The sequence below is a fragment of the Episyrphus balteatus genome, chromosome 4 (assembly GCF_945859705.1).
Source record: "Episyrphus balteatus chromosome 4, idEpiBalt1.1, whole genome shotgun sequence".
NCBI lineage: Eukaryota > Metazoa > Arthropoda > Insecta > Diptera > Syrphidae > Episyrphus > Episyrphus balteatus.
In genome coordinates this window covers 12,206,864-12,220,725 of record NC_079137.1, presented here as the reverse complement: position 1 = coordinate 12,220,725, position 13,862 = coordinate 12,206,864, and the positions used below count along the sequence as shown (strand labels likewise).

General features: G+C 29.7%; 1 protein-coding gene across 1 annotated transcript in view; it reads right to left on the bottom strand.

The window, feature by feature from the left end:
* The window catches only part of LOC129918112 (uncharacterized), a 112,045-nt gene extending 100,206 nt beyond the window's left edge, over positions 1–11,839 (bottom strand). The window contains exon 1 of the mRNA XM_055998461.1: positions 11,290–11,839. The gene's annotated coding sequence lies outside the window, so the exon portion shown is untranslated. The remainder of the gene's footprint in view (positions 1–11,289) is intronic.
* Positions 11,840–13,862: the final 2,023 nt, after the last annotated feature.

Genomic DNA, 13,862 nt, shown 5'->3' with positions numbered 1-13,862 from the left:
GTTTATCGCATCAGGATGTCCAAGATTAGGTAAGGGTTTCACATTGGGCGCCATTTTCAACATTTTTTTCTTGCCAAAATCTTAGGATGTAAGAAAAAAAAAATTAAATCCACGGAAAATAATTCAAAAGATCAAATCTAAAAGACGTTTTTAATGTATGGCATCAGGATACATTTGCTATAAAAAACATTAAAATATACATCTTAACATCATTTTTTGAAATGATATAAAATAAATGAACGGATTCAGAACATCGTTTTTATCTCGCATTAATGGAGCCTAACGATGCTGAATAAGTAGCTGTTAAGATCTATAAATCAGAGTACATCACAAGGCAGTTTAACATTTAAATTGAACTCCCTCAAAAACACACACACATACTACACCCACCCACATACTCTTTTTGAAACACGCGCTTTATTCCCTGGGTAAATAACATTTTATTCTTTTGTTGTTGAACCCAATTTTATTTGTCGACAAATACATCAATCTCTAAAACACTCCCCTGGGTCATATTCGGGATAAGAATTTTCTTTTTTTCATCTTCAAAAAAGGACCTTATCTGACGCGATATAAAGGAAAGAAGAAACACATTCCAAGAAGAACAAAATCATTTTCCAAAAAGTGTGTGTAAAACTTCTACTACTTTCTATACTATTTTTGTATCTACTTTTGCATAAATGCCCCCAACATACACACCTTGGAATATAAATGAAATCGTTTTGCAAAGTTGAAGCGAAAAGAAATATCCTTGGGGCGTTTTTCTTCCCGATGTGTTACTGAATTGTTGTAAAATTTGAACTTCAATTCAAATTGTATAAATTGCATATTATATTGTCGTATCTTCGTTTTTGGAATCCTATTTTTTTTTTTTCAAACACAAAAGGTGAATTTTTTGAAAACCTCCAAGGCATATGTGTAATCTGAAATCAAAATGTTTATAGTCGTTTTGATATTGTGTTTTTGGTTGGAGAGAGAGGGTTGTGATGGGTATGAAATGGTAAATTTAATCCCAAGGACTCATACATTACACGTCAAGACATTGTCATAATGGCCTACTACATCCACTGGTTGTAGGTACCTACAAGCATAATAATGGGAGCTTGTGCAATGGAAACCAAAAGTTAAATCGTTTTTGAAGACATCCAGTGATATGGCTGGCTTACGATGTATTCTTCTGTGTGTGTGTTTGTGTGGTGAAAAGAAATCCGATTTTGATATCTTCAACTCGTACATTTATCGCATTAGCATAATCAGAATGTGGATTTCAGATACTTTATTTTTCGTTTCTTTTTTTTTTCTAAAAGATGCTCCCTGAGGAAAAATGTTTTTCCACAAAAAAAAAAACAAAAATAATATCTAATACCGTCCAATTCTGATTCGTATGAGTATATTGGGTTGGATATATGAAATCAGAAGGAAAATACTGTTACTTAGCCTCTTTTGTTGGAAGTTAAAAAAAGAATTTGTCCCTCTGGGTTATGCAAAATAATTGAATTGTAAACAAAAAATGAAATTTGGAAAGTTTTCAAAGTCTGTTTAAGAGTAAGGACTATGTTAAAGATCTTCGTTTGTATTTACTCTTTCTCAAATAGAATTTTATACCAATAAGAATTTGTTTAGAGTCATGAAACAGACTAAAATGAGTTATTTTCATAATAGGAGTTCGTATTAACCTTTAAATTGTAGCTATGTTTACAAAGTCAATAGATGCTTTAGACCAATTTATACCAATCATCAGATGGTAAAATAAGGCATTGTAAATCTGAACGTGATGAAAATAAGTTTTTTTTAATAAGTGTATTTAATTTCGAGGTATTTTTTATACCAGATTATACCAAACTATACCATTACAAAAATTGGTATATTATGTTAAAAATATAGACAAGATGCAAATTAACATTATTTTGATTGATGAATCTGCTTTAAAATTAATTGTAGTAAGAATGAATATAAGACTAGTTTATACCAATCAGAGTTTGTTTAATCACAAAAAAAAAAAATTAACATGATAAATATAAGGTCTTAGTAGTTATTTAATTTATTTTTGATTTTTAACTAGGTTTATTGTAGCTAACAGATTTTGTACAGCACTTTATACCAATTAGCTGTTCGCGGGAAGTGTTGGGAAAAGAATTTTTGAACTGCAGTTTGACCTTCAGTAAATATAAACGTCTAGACAAGTTATAAAAAGGTGCCTAAACAGGATAAGGCATGATTTTTTAACTATAAGATCTGCATTCTGATTGCAATGATTTTTTATTTCAATTTATACCAATAAGAAAACTTTTAAATACCGGAACGAAGGGAGTCTGATTTATGATATTGCTGCATGTGATCTTCGACTGTGCCACTTTAAAGTTTATAAAAGCAAGTATACACCTTATACAAATTTATAGCAATCAAAAAATTGCTAAACAAAATAAAAAAATGGGTCAAAAACAATTAAAATCTATTTTGTTTAAAAAAATCTTCATTCTGATTTAAAAATTTTCCGATTGTGGCAAAGTAACTTCTAAGAGCAGTTTATACCAATTGGTGGTTTATAAAATATGATGAAATAATCATTTTTAGCAAAAAAAAATCATGTGTGCAATTCACACGTGGTAGAAGTGAAACCTTAAAAAATCATTTTTCTTGAAAAAAATAGAAAAAATCTACCTATTTTTATTCTATCACCTTCAAATTAATGTTTTTTATATTTTTGACCTATATAAATTTTATATCATCTGAAAGCTTTTTGTCTTAGCTCAAAATATATACAGGGTGTCCCACAGTCACCGCCCCAAACGAAAACCATTTATTCCTGAGGTCATTTTAAGTCGAAAAACTTAAGAGGTAATATTCTCGTTTTCGTCCCGTTTTCGAGTTACCACGGTTTTTATGATTTTTGTTCTCTTTTCCCTTATCTGGCTTTATCTTTGCCAAACTACCTTTGATTTGAAAGATTTTTTTTATAACCAATCAAGAATTTATTACAGTTTTAGTTTGTCTTAAAACTTTTTTTCTGCGGACAACCGTTTCTCCACAATTTTGCATCAAACACAATTTTCTTCGTTTTTTAAGTTGTTTTTTACACTTTCATATCATTTAAGTCAAAAAAACACGTTAATGAGTATTAATTTTTTGTGCTTTGAATTAAAGCCCAGTTTATTTTCATAAAAAAAAATAGGTTTTATTTCATAAAAAAGGCTACTGTGGAGAAACGGTTGTCCGCAGAAAAAAAGTTTTAAGACAAACTAAAACTGTAATAAATTCTTGATTGGTTATAAAAAAAATCTTTCAAATCAAACGTAGTTTGGCAAAGATAAAGTCAGTTAAAGGACAAGAGAGCAAAAATCATAAGAACCGTGGTAACTCGAAAACGGGACGAAAACGAGAAAATTACCTCATAAGTTTTTCGACTTAAAATGACCTCAGGAATCCATGGTTTTCATTTGGGGCGGTGACTGTGGGACACCCTGTATATCGATCAGGTCTATGAGACATCTAAAAAAAGAGCTAGAATTTTTTGAACTCGATCAATTTCCATAAAAAAAAGCGAAAAAACACGTATTTTTATCTTCTCACGCTATTAAATGCATTTATTCCCTAACAACCTATAAAAAATTTTATACCATGTGAAAGCTTATTGTTTCACCTTGTATAATAATGTATAAATCTTATTTCAAAGATGTTTACAAGAGAAGTTAATTTTTTAAAGTCAACCATGTCGAATTTCCAGACTGAGATTACGGTACTTCCTACACTGGTAGCTGGTCATCGCCAACAGATCTCCACATGTGTTTTGAGATATTTTTAAATTTTTTTTCAATTTAAGATTGTGTAACTTGTAGAGCACGTAACGTTATGTGTGATATATCAAATAAAAGGTTATGTTATCAGCATGCGTATTAAAGTTAAATCAAATTTGTATGTGCACTACATCAAAAGATATAATGTGTGTTGGAAAAGAACAGCTTTTTACCGTTATCTCCGAATTTTGAATATGAAATTAATTGAAATTTTGTACAATTATAATGTATTTAATTACCTATCTACAGTACAAATTTCATTCATCTATCTGTTAAAACAAAAAAGTTATAACAAGTTGAAGTCGTGTCGCGTTTTCGTTTCATCTTGTTTCAAATCACTACGATACTAAAGAAGTTTTCACTTCAAAAAAAAACAAAACCGACCTATAACAATTGCAAAAAAATTGTTAATTGATCTTAAATCTACTAATGAAATCCAGCCGTTTAATTGAATAAGAACGATGTACAAATAATTTATGCCAATCAAGGTTTTTCTAATACACCATAAAAAAGTTTCTTAAGGGGGGAAATCCCTCTGGACGACACCTTTTTCAATATTTTTTTATGAAAAACTGAAAGCACTTATTGAAATTTGGAAAAAGACAAAATATTATTGACATTATTAAGTATTGAAAAAAATTTTTTTTGAAATGAAAAAATAACAAAATGGCGGCTCTATAGCCTTTCAAAGTTGACGCCTCTAGTTTACGCCGTGCAAAGCACAGGTCCAGGAAATCATCTTAAATCAAAAGGAAATTTTTTTCCGTTAGATGATATTAGTACGCATTGCATGAACCTAAATTTATTTTTTTTTTAAATGAAAAATAAAAATTAGAAATCAAAAAAACGAAAAAAACCATGTTTTTTTTACAAAGAAGTAGTTAAAAAAAATATTTACTGTACAAATTTTATTCAACTTTTAGGTTCATGTTGTGGCCAATAAGTTAAGGAGTAATTTGCTTTAAATTTCAAGTCGATAGCTTCATTAGTTTTTGAGTTACATTGCACGGCGCGGAAAAAAACTAGTTTCGAAAAAAATGCGTTTAAAGTTTTCGTTTTCGTACTATGGTAGGTTCGGAGCGCATTGGTTTCGGGACTATCTGGGCACTTTTGAGGCTTCATTTAAGGCTAAGACCACTGAAAATAGTTTCTTCGGTTGATAAATAAATTTATTACGCAAAAAAAAAATAATGCAAAAATAAAAAATTCCAGAGGGATTTCCCCCCTTAAAACCCAACTCACTGCATTTTTCAAAATGTTGTTTAACAAAATCATAAAAAAAATTAGTTTAAATCAAATAAAACATGCAAGCAGCAGCAATGATCGTTTATATCAATCAGAATATGGTAAATAAAATCTATGTTAGACCAATTGATACCAATCCAAACACATCAAAATGAAGACAAGTCAAAATATGTACATATATGAGACTAGTTTTAAAGAAAGCATTTTATAACGCCTGAAACTTTTTAGAGATGTTTATAAATTAGACCAGTTTATACCAATAAAAAAGTAGGCATTAATAAGAGCTAGTTCTTTTTTACCTATTTTGGTGCCAATTATGTAGTTTTCTCATTGAATGAAATTTATTTGTAAAAAGATCCTAACATTCAAAATATACACTTTAGGTATTAGGTTAGTGTATTGCAATTAACTGATGTTGAGTCACAAAGAATGTAAATAAAACCATTTGAAAAATGTTAACAAAAGATAACACATTATTCGTTTTGTATTGACAAAAATGTGATTCTGTTTGCAGTGCAATTAGACAAAATCGATAAAAAATGGAATAGGTGCTGTTTTTTGTTACCAATGGAATTCTTCTTTTTTTCAATAAATTTGGGAGAGAATAATTTTTTTAAGGACCTACACTCACTATCGTTTATTAGCGGATGTGTGTAGAATTTGATGTGCACACACATATTTTGATATTTTTACAATTGATGTTGAGTTCGTAAATAAAAAAATAAACAACGTGTTTATTAATATTTTGCAGAGAATTTTTTATATTCTAAATAGTTTTTATATTTTATCCTGATGTTAGGGCAAATATTTATCAACATTCCATCAAAAAAAAAAATCACTTCATTTTTTTTTTTTGGCAAAACACGAAAAGGGAATTTAGTTTTCTAGTGGTAGATTTCAATTCAAAGTGAAATTTCATTTTGAAACGTGTCAGAGGAGTGTTTTTTTTTTTTTTATGTACCTAACACTTATTTTTATTTCAGGAAATATTATATTTTTTCTCGATATGAATTTTTTTTTTAAATAAATAATAAAAAAAAAAAGAATTGAATGAAGGATTTTTAAGTAAGAAAAAAAAACCATTAATTTTTCAAACCCGATCAAAAATACGAACAACAAAAGAAAGAGATTTCTTAACACTCGCGATAAAATGGTGTTCAAGCTTTCAACATATAAGAACAATCAAGTATATACCGATAAGATTTACACACGCGGAAAGCAGACAGGGGCATTTTTTTTTACAAAAAGAAAATTCTTAACCCTCGCGACAAAATGGCTTCCAAGTTAACGAAAACCAAGAAAAAACAATAAATCTAGATAAACATATTTTTATAAAATTGGGCAATTTTTTTATTTTTTTTTTCACAAAGAAGGAAACTGAAAGAATAGAAATTAGGTTGAATTTCTATAAGTCCCACATGAGTAAAAAAGAGACTTGCAGAGTGTGTTTAAAGGGTTTCCTTAACTTTCACAAAAACTTGGCCAAACTTTTTGTAAGAAATTTTGTTTGGCTTTTACTTTAACTCTAAAGTTTGTTTCTTAAAAACTCATTACGAAGGTTTTTTTTTTAAATCCTTTCAGTTAATTCAACTATCATAGAAACTTCAATTTAATTTCCCTGAGTTACTTAAAGACAAAAAGAGGATATGAGTACCTATCTAGTATCTTTCACACAAAGTTTTCCCATTAAAGACAAAAAAAAAACGCGTTTTGGCATAAAAACACAAAAATTTAACTTCCTTAGCTTTAGGCTTGAAGTTCTATACGTTGTTGGCGTTGGTGGTAGAAAATTTATGAAAGAAAGTAGCACACTCGATTCTATCCCGAATATGAAGTGTCCTCGCTATGTTTTTTTTTTTTTTTTGAAAAAAAAAAAAATTGTTTCAAAGTGGATATCCTCGTATTCGTATGTAGGATACGTTTCCATGAATCCTCTTGAATAACTAAAAAAAAGCAGATAAAACGAAAAACAAAAATGAAAAATAGCTGGCAACATACATATCCGAGTAAATGGTGCACACCAGCACATAGCAGCTACATTTTAGTGAGTTCAAAAAATTATGAGAAAATGGTGTTTGGATGCAGTCAGCAACAGAATCTGACAGAAGCACGAAACACAGAAAATATATAAACAAGTATAAACTAGAAAGCAAGAGACAGTAGCTAGCTTCCTTTTGGTGTTCCTTATCCTGAGGGTAAATTTTGGCGAATGTTTTTTTTTTTTTTTTTTTGAATGTGTGTTGTTTATAGTGGTTGAGTGTTGGGCTGCTGTCCTGATTCTTTTATTTAGTTTTGTAGTTGACAATGCGTTGTTTCCTCCAATTCAAAAATTTCTCTACAAAATGAAAAAAAAAAGTTTCATATTTTCTGGAGGAAAAGAGTAGCTATATGGCACATGATTGAAATTGGTTTTCCTAAAACTTGAATTTAATCCTCATAATTTAAAATTAAAAAATAAAAGTCATTCAGCAGCGGAAAATACGAATAAAACAAGCTGAATTAGTAAAATCATGTTATGTTAACTTTCTTGAATAAATTCAGCTATTCAGCACATTATAACCTAAATATTTTTTGGTGTCCACTTTAATTTGCAAGCAATAAGTTAATTTCTCAAGAATTTACTAGGCTTACAAGAGTAATTTTTTTTTTTTTTAATTTTAAATGGCAGGAATTCAGCTATTCAGCTATTCAGCAAACAGTACTTAACACTTTTTATTTTGAATTAAGTGTTAAAAACAAATGTGGGTAGGTATTTTTGATGTTTAAGATTCTCTAAAACTTATTTTAAAGTAGTCGAATGAATATTTGAAAAAAATGCAGAAAAATTCCTAAGTTCAGAAATTCTGTTAAGATGATAATAAAGTTTTTCTCTCTATTTTTCCTTCTAAAAATCTTTACAATATATATTTTTTTAGCGAATTTCCTACCCAACTTGCTTAATCTTATCTATGAAATAATATTATTTGTGTTATTCAGCCAGCTATTCAGCAACCATACCCAAAAAACATGCCAAGTGAAACAACGATTTTAAAATTATTTGATAAAATTCTATTTATTTTTTTTTTCCAATATAGAAATTAAAATTTTGTTGTTACTAAAAATCTTTCACATTCAGCTATTCAGCACTAAGAATAAATCCTTGTGTATGCCATCAATATGCTAAGAACACGTTTACATAGTATTTAAATACTTTTCTTGCAATTATTATCTCCTAATTTATTTCAATTTGTAATTCTTATGTGGGTTTTTTTCGCTTTGCCTTGAGGTATTTTAATTTTAACTTTTTTTATTGTTTCTTTTGACATAAAAATATGCAAATTATCCAGGTATCTTAACAATGAATAAAATAAAAGCAAAAAAAAACCGCCTCAGGACTATGTAAATTTAACCTTCTTTTTGATTTCGTTTTTGTTATTTTTTTTTTATCTGAGGCTTTGATTCAAATTAAGGAAAAAAAGGTACAAATAAAAATATACCAGATGAATTGTTAAAAGTTTAAAATTATTTTGAAGGAAAAATAAAAACAAAAATACGTAGCTTGAATAAGAATAATTGCTTCAATATAAAAAATACCAACATTCAAATGTTTTAATAATATTTTGAGTGTTTGGTGGTCTTGGTAATATTTAAAAGAAAAAAAAAAAAAACATCATACTTCTTGAGAGGTTGACCTTTTCGTGATTTGAAAAAGCAATATAATTTTATTTTAATCATGGGAAATACCTTTATCTGTATTAAAAAAGTGTTTGAAGGTTTCGTGAGGCTTTATTATAGAAAAGCTGTTAAAGAAATATTTTGTCATGCAATCTCAATTTTAGAAGGTTTTAATAAACCTAAAAAAATCATTAAATTTTTTGAAAAAGCGTAAGTTGGTTCTGTAGAAGTTTTATGGAACTATTATAGAAGCTATTTACTGCGAAGTTTCGAAATTTTTTATTTTTCATTAGTTGGGAATGCAACTCTTTAATATAAGTAATTTTAAGCTTCGTTAACAATTTCAAGAACTTACCACAAGCTCCTCTATAAAGTTTCTGGGAAACTATAAAAGAAATCTTAAAGAAGTAATTGCTTCATTTAATTTCTATAAACGTTTTAAGCGAATTATATCAAGCTTCAATGAGACTTCTTTGAACGCTTTTAACCAATCTTAAAAAACAGCAGTCAACAAAGTTATGATTTGCATAAAAATTTATTTAGAGAAGTGCTTTATGGAAGTCTTATAAAGTTAAAATTTAGTTCTTAAAAGAAGCCTTATAGAAACTATAACCTGTAAGATTTCAATTTTACTGTTACCGAAACCGTTTTGTGAGTTGATAAGTTGTTTTGTTTTTGCTTATACACTCTTCATTGAGTTGATATTCAGGATAAAACTATAATGACAGATTTTCTAGGATGCGAGGTAGTTGTATTTTAAATATATTAATGTCTCACGTTGGGCGCCATTTATTACGAGGTTTTAATTAACAGATCTTTCAATAAATGAGAAATAATTTTATTTATTGGTGGTATACCAACTATTGAACAACAACTTTTAAATTCACGAAAAAATTAGTGTCTCACGTTGGGCGCCATTTATAAGGAAGCTACATACGATATAACAATTTTACTGGACTACTTTTTTTTTACAATTTGAAGTACCTAAGAATTGATGACAACTTTATTAATAAACCCAAGTCTCACATTGGGCGCCATTTTGAAAATCTGGAATTCTTATCATTTAAAAGAGTACCCGGTGAGGAAGCTTACAAAAATAGCCGCAGAATTACAACTGTAGTTTTGTTTTATATCAATTTCTTGAAAAATATGAAAAATCCAATAAGTAAAATTTTTCAGAACAGAACCTCCCATCTGTAATAACACTGGTCAACAAGGTTTTTGCCACAAGAACCAAAATATACTTTTCTAGTAGTTTTTGATGTGCTGAACTCGAATCTGAAGTCAGAAAATTGTTATTGGCCTCCGTTTTTGAAATATTACCGTTATAAAATGCTAAAAAACGTCATTTTGGCTGTTTTCGAGGTTCTGTTTTAATGTGGGGTAATTCATTACAAACAAATTTGTAAAGGTGATTATAAGAACAGATATTCTTCTTTCAAAAACTGTTTAAATCTTTCCGATATCTCTTTTAATGCCCGAGATATTTAGAATTTAAGTAGCGGTCTTTGAATCAGAAACAACACTGGCCAACCAAATCAAAATTTTTTTGCCACAAGAACCAAAATATACTTTTCTAGTAGTTTTCGGGGTGCTAAACTCGAATCCGCAATCAGAAAAATTCTGTTAGCCTTCGTTTTTGAAATATTACCGTTATAAAATACAAAAAAAAGTTTTTTATAACGGTTATATTTCAAGAACGAAGGCTAATAGAATTTTTCTGATTGCGGATTCGAGTTAAGCACCCCGAAAACTACTAGAAAAGTATATTTTGGTTCTTGTGGCAAAAATTCTGTGACCAGTGACTTAAACTTTAGATTAAATTTAGTTTCTCTTTAGCTTTTTAACTGAAACTTAAGATATCTCGAGCAATAAAAGAGATATCGGAAAGATTTAAACAGTTTTTGAAAGAAGAATATCTGTTCTTATAATCACCTTTACAAATTTGTTTGTAATGAATTACCCCACATTAAAACAGAACCTCGAAAACAGCCAAAATGACGTTTTTTAGCATTTTATAACGGTAATATTTCAAAAACGGAGGCCAATCAAATTTTTCTGACTTCAGATTCGGATTCAGCACCCCAAAAACTACTAGAAAAGTATATTTTGGTTCTTGTGGCAAAAAAAAAGTTAAATTTTGTTGACCAGTGTAATTAGACTATCCATTTCAATTCATGTAGAAAACCGCACAAAGTTTCAGTAAATTCATTTTCAATTTTCCAACATTCACATATATTTCGCATAAGTTATTCGCTTGGGCTATATAATATTGGAAATTTAATTTATTTGGGTTTTTTAGCGATAAAAATCATTCATCTGAATAATTTGAGTAAAGTATATGGTCGTCGGTAGAGAGTAGAAGTGGGCGGCAAGAGGAAGAGAGAGCTTGATTGGTCGAAAAACCAAATGGTTTAATTAGGTTCATTTCGAAATAATCATTCTTCGAATTCAAAAATGACGAGGCTGCTGGGTAAGTAATGGTAATGGAGAAGAGAAGAGAGAAATGGTGGTGAAAAAACCACGATGACCATTTGTAAAATATTTAAATTCATTATTCCATCCTGATGGGCGAGAATATGTGTAGTATACCTACCCGGATAACCGACAAAACGGCTCTGTGTGTGTGTTGAGGCTTTTTTCCCAACTATATTCTGGATATTCTCTCGCTCTTTTTTGATATCATGCACGAAATCAATTAGTTTGTGGTTGTTGAAGTTTTAATTAAGTTCGACTTCCATTCGATGTATAGAGTAGAGCAGAGAGAGAGAGGTATTTTTTTTGTTGTTATTGTAGGTAGTTATCTCTTGTTAGTCAGAGTATTGAAGTTGAATACGTGTTTCTCAAATTGTTGCACAAATATCGAGTGACCTAGTTAATATTTATTTATTTATTTGGTAGGACCAGGAGACTTATTAATTAAATCAGTGACTGGCTTGCATGTGGAAGAGAGCCCAGTTTGTAACATGCGACAAAAGGAACGTTAAAATACTTTTGCAATGCAATCGTAAGCCAATTTGTTGTTTTGAATCAATTCTCGAGAATAGTATTTCATGCCAATAACATGTTGATTTACTGCCACAATTTGCAAGTCTGAAGGTTCTTTGTATTTTTTTGTACAGGATTTCTGTTAGAATGGTCAAGAGTGTAGGACCTTGCTTGTCCCGGAACATCTTCCGATACCATCATTTGAAATGATTTGGTGTGAATATTTCTTCGTTGGGATATTAATTAGTAGCAAACTTCACATCGACCTGTTGAACATGGGAGGTCCTTCTGCGAAAAAAAGTTTCACGATCGTTGATAGCTTCATAATAGTTGTCACTGTAAATTTCTTCGCCAAATCAAAGCTTACGACCGTGGAGTTTTCGACTCCAACCACGAAGTAAAAAAAAGTCTTGTCTAACTTGGCGGGTGAAACTGGAAGCAGCTAGCCAAGTAGCTGGCTTGAGAAGCTTGTTGGAAGAGGCTCAAATTAACAATGGTTTGGTGCTGGTTACCCTTATTAAATAAGTTAATAATAAAGGTATTTAGTTTGAAAGAAAGGGACCTTCACTTTTCTACCGAATCCAAACGACTAAATTGACTGCCACTTGTGCTATTTATACTCAAGAGACAGTACTTTCTCCTAAGTGTTTAAGTGGTGGAGGTTGGATTTGAACCTAAAACCTCGTCTTGGCTGGAGAACAGGGTGACTGGAAGAAACAATTTATTGATTGTGGTTCGAATGAAAATACCTAAGGCCTGAAAAGAAAATAAGTCTAGTTGTATTGACAATACACAACAAAATAAAAAAAATTAATGTAAGTGAAATCTTAGTAATATAAAACGAATTGGACGCGTTACGTAATTTTTTCTTCTATTGAAGCTTTATGACGTTAAGTTCATGTTTCTTTTAATCTCCTAACTTTGTCCAATGATAATAAAGTAGTACTTGCTCTTATTACTTTCATTCAAATTCCTTTGGACCTCTAAAATTTAACTAAAACCTCATTATTTCATCTACTCAAATATTTGAATAAAATTTTTTTTGTACCAGCCCCGGTTATCAAATTGCAATTTTGTATTTATAAATAGTTTATTTTTTTTTAACTCTGATAAATAATTCAAATTGTCATGCAAATATAATTTGAAATTTGTACAAAATTTACTTAGGACCCCTAATTTAGATTACCCACTTGCTCTTCCTTCAATATTTTTTGGTCTTAACTAGTTTCTATTCTTCCGTACCTACCATGTGTAATGATCACTAAGCACTCCAACAAGATTTTCTACATATATGAAAATCACAAAGCATTGCATTTAGGACCCCTTAAATAGATTTATCTTGCAGTTTCCATTTTTACTGAAACTCTTAAATGTTTTATTAGTATTTTAAATCTATCAAATTCAGTGCAAATGATGTCAGTGCGATCTAATTTTTGTTTTGTTACTTGGCACCTTTAACTGGTTTAGGAATAAATTTTTTTCTTTTATTGAAAATGTATTTACTGAAGGTTTGAATATGAATATCTTCTTCAAAATTTATTTAACATATATTTTACATGAGTAAAGGTATACCAAGGTAAACGTTTTCTTAAGCCAACCTTGAGAGGTAGCTTGGACCTCTTACAGTTTAATTTTCCATTAAAAGTATTATTACGTTACTTTTTTCTCTTACCTTAACAGCGGCCTTAAATTAGGACCCAAATTTTAAATTCGTTCGAAGTTGGAAAAAAATCTTGGAAAATTTTGGAACTAGGATTATTAAGCTAAGTATATAGCAAAAAAGTTATGAGTTGTCGATTTTTTAAGGATTGCAAAGACCTACTTTTAGGTCACAAAGCCATGTCAAAACTTCAGTTTTTCCGGTATTGGCTCTATAAACAATTGTTATTCAATCCAAATGTTAAACATCCTTCGTGCACTCAGAGACAAAATAGTTAGTACTATTTTAAATATTTGAAATTAATAATTTTTTTTTTTTTTTTTTGACGGGAGGAAATCTTCAAAAGACACTTGGCAATAGTGTGGGACTCTTAACCACTAAAACCACCTCTTTATCAGGACCAATCTTGAGAGATCGAAATCAAATTTTTCTTTCTTAACTTTGTAAAATCACTTTGGGGAAAGTTTAAACTTTTAATACTTTCCCATGTTTTTTTAGACCATAAGCTCATGAGGCTTGGT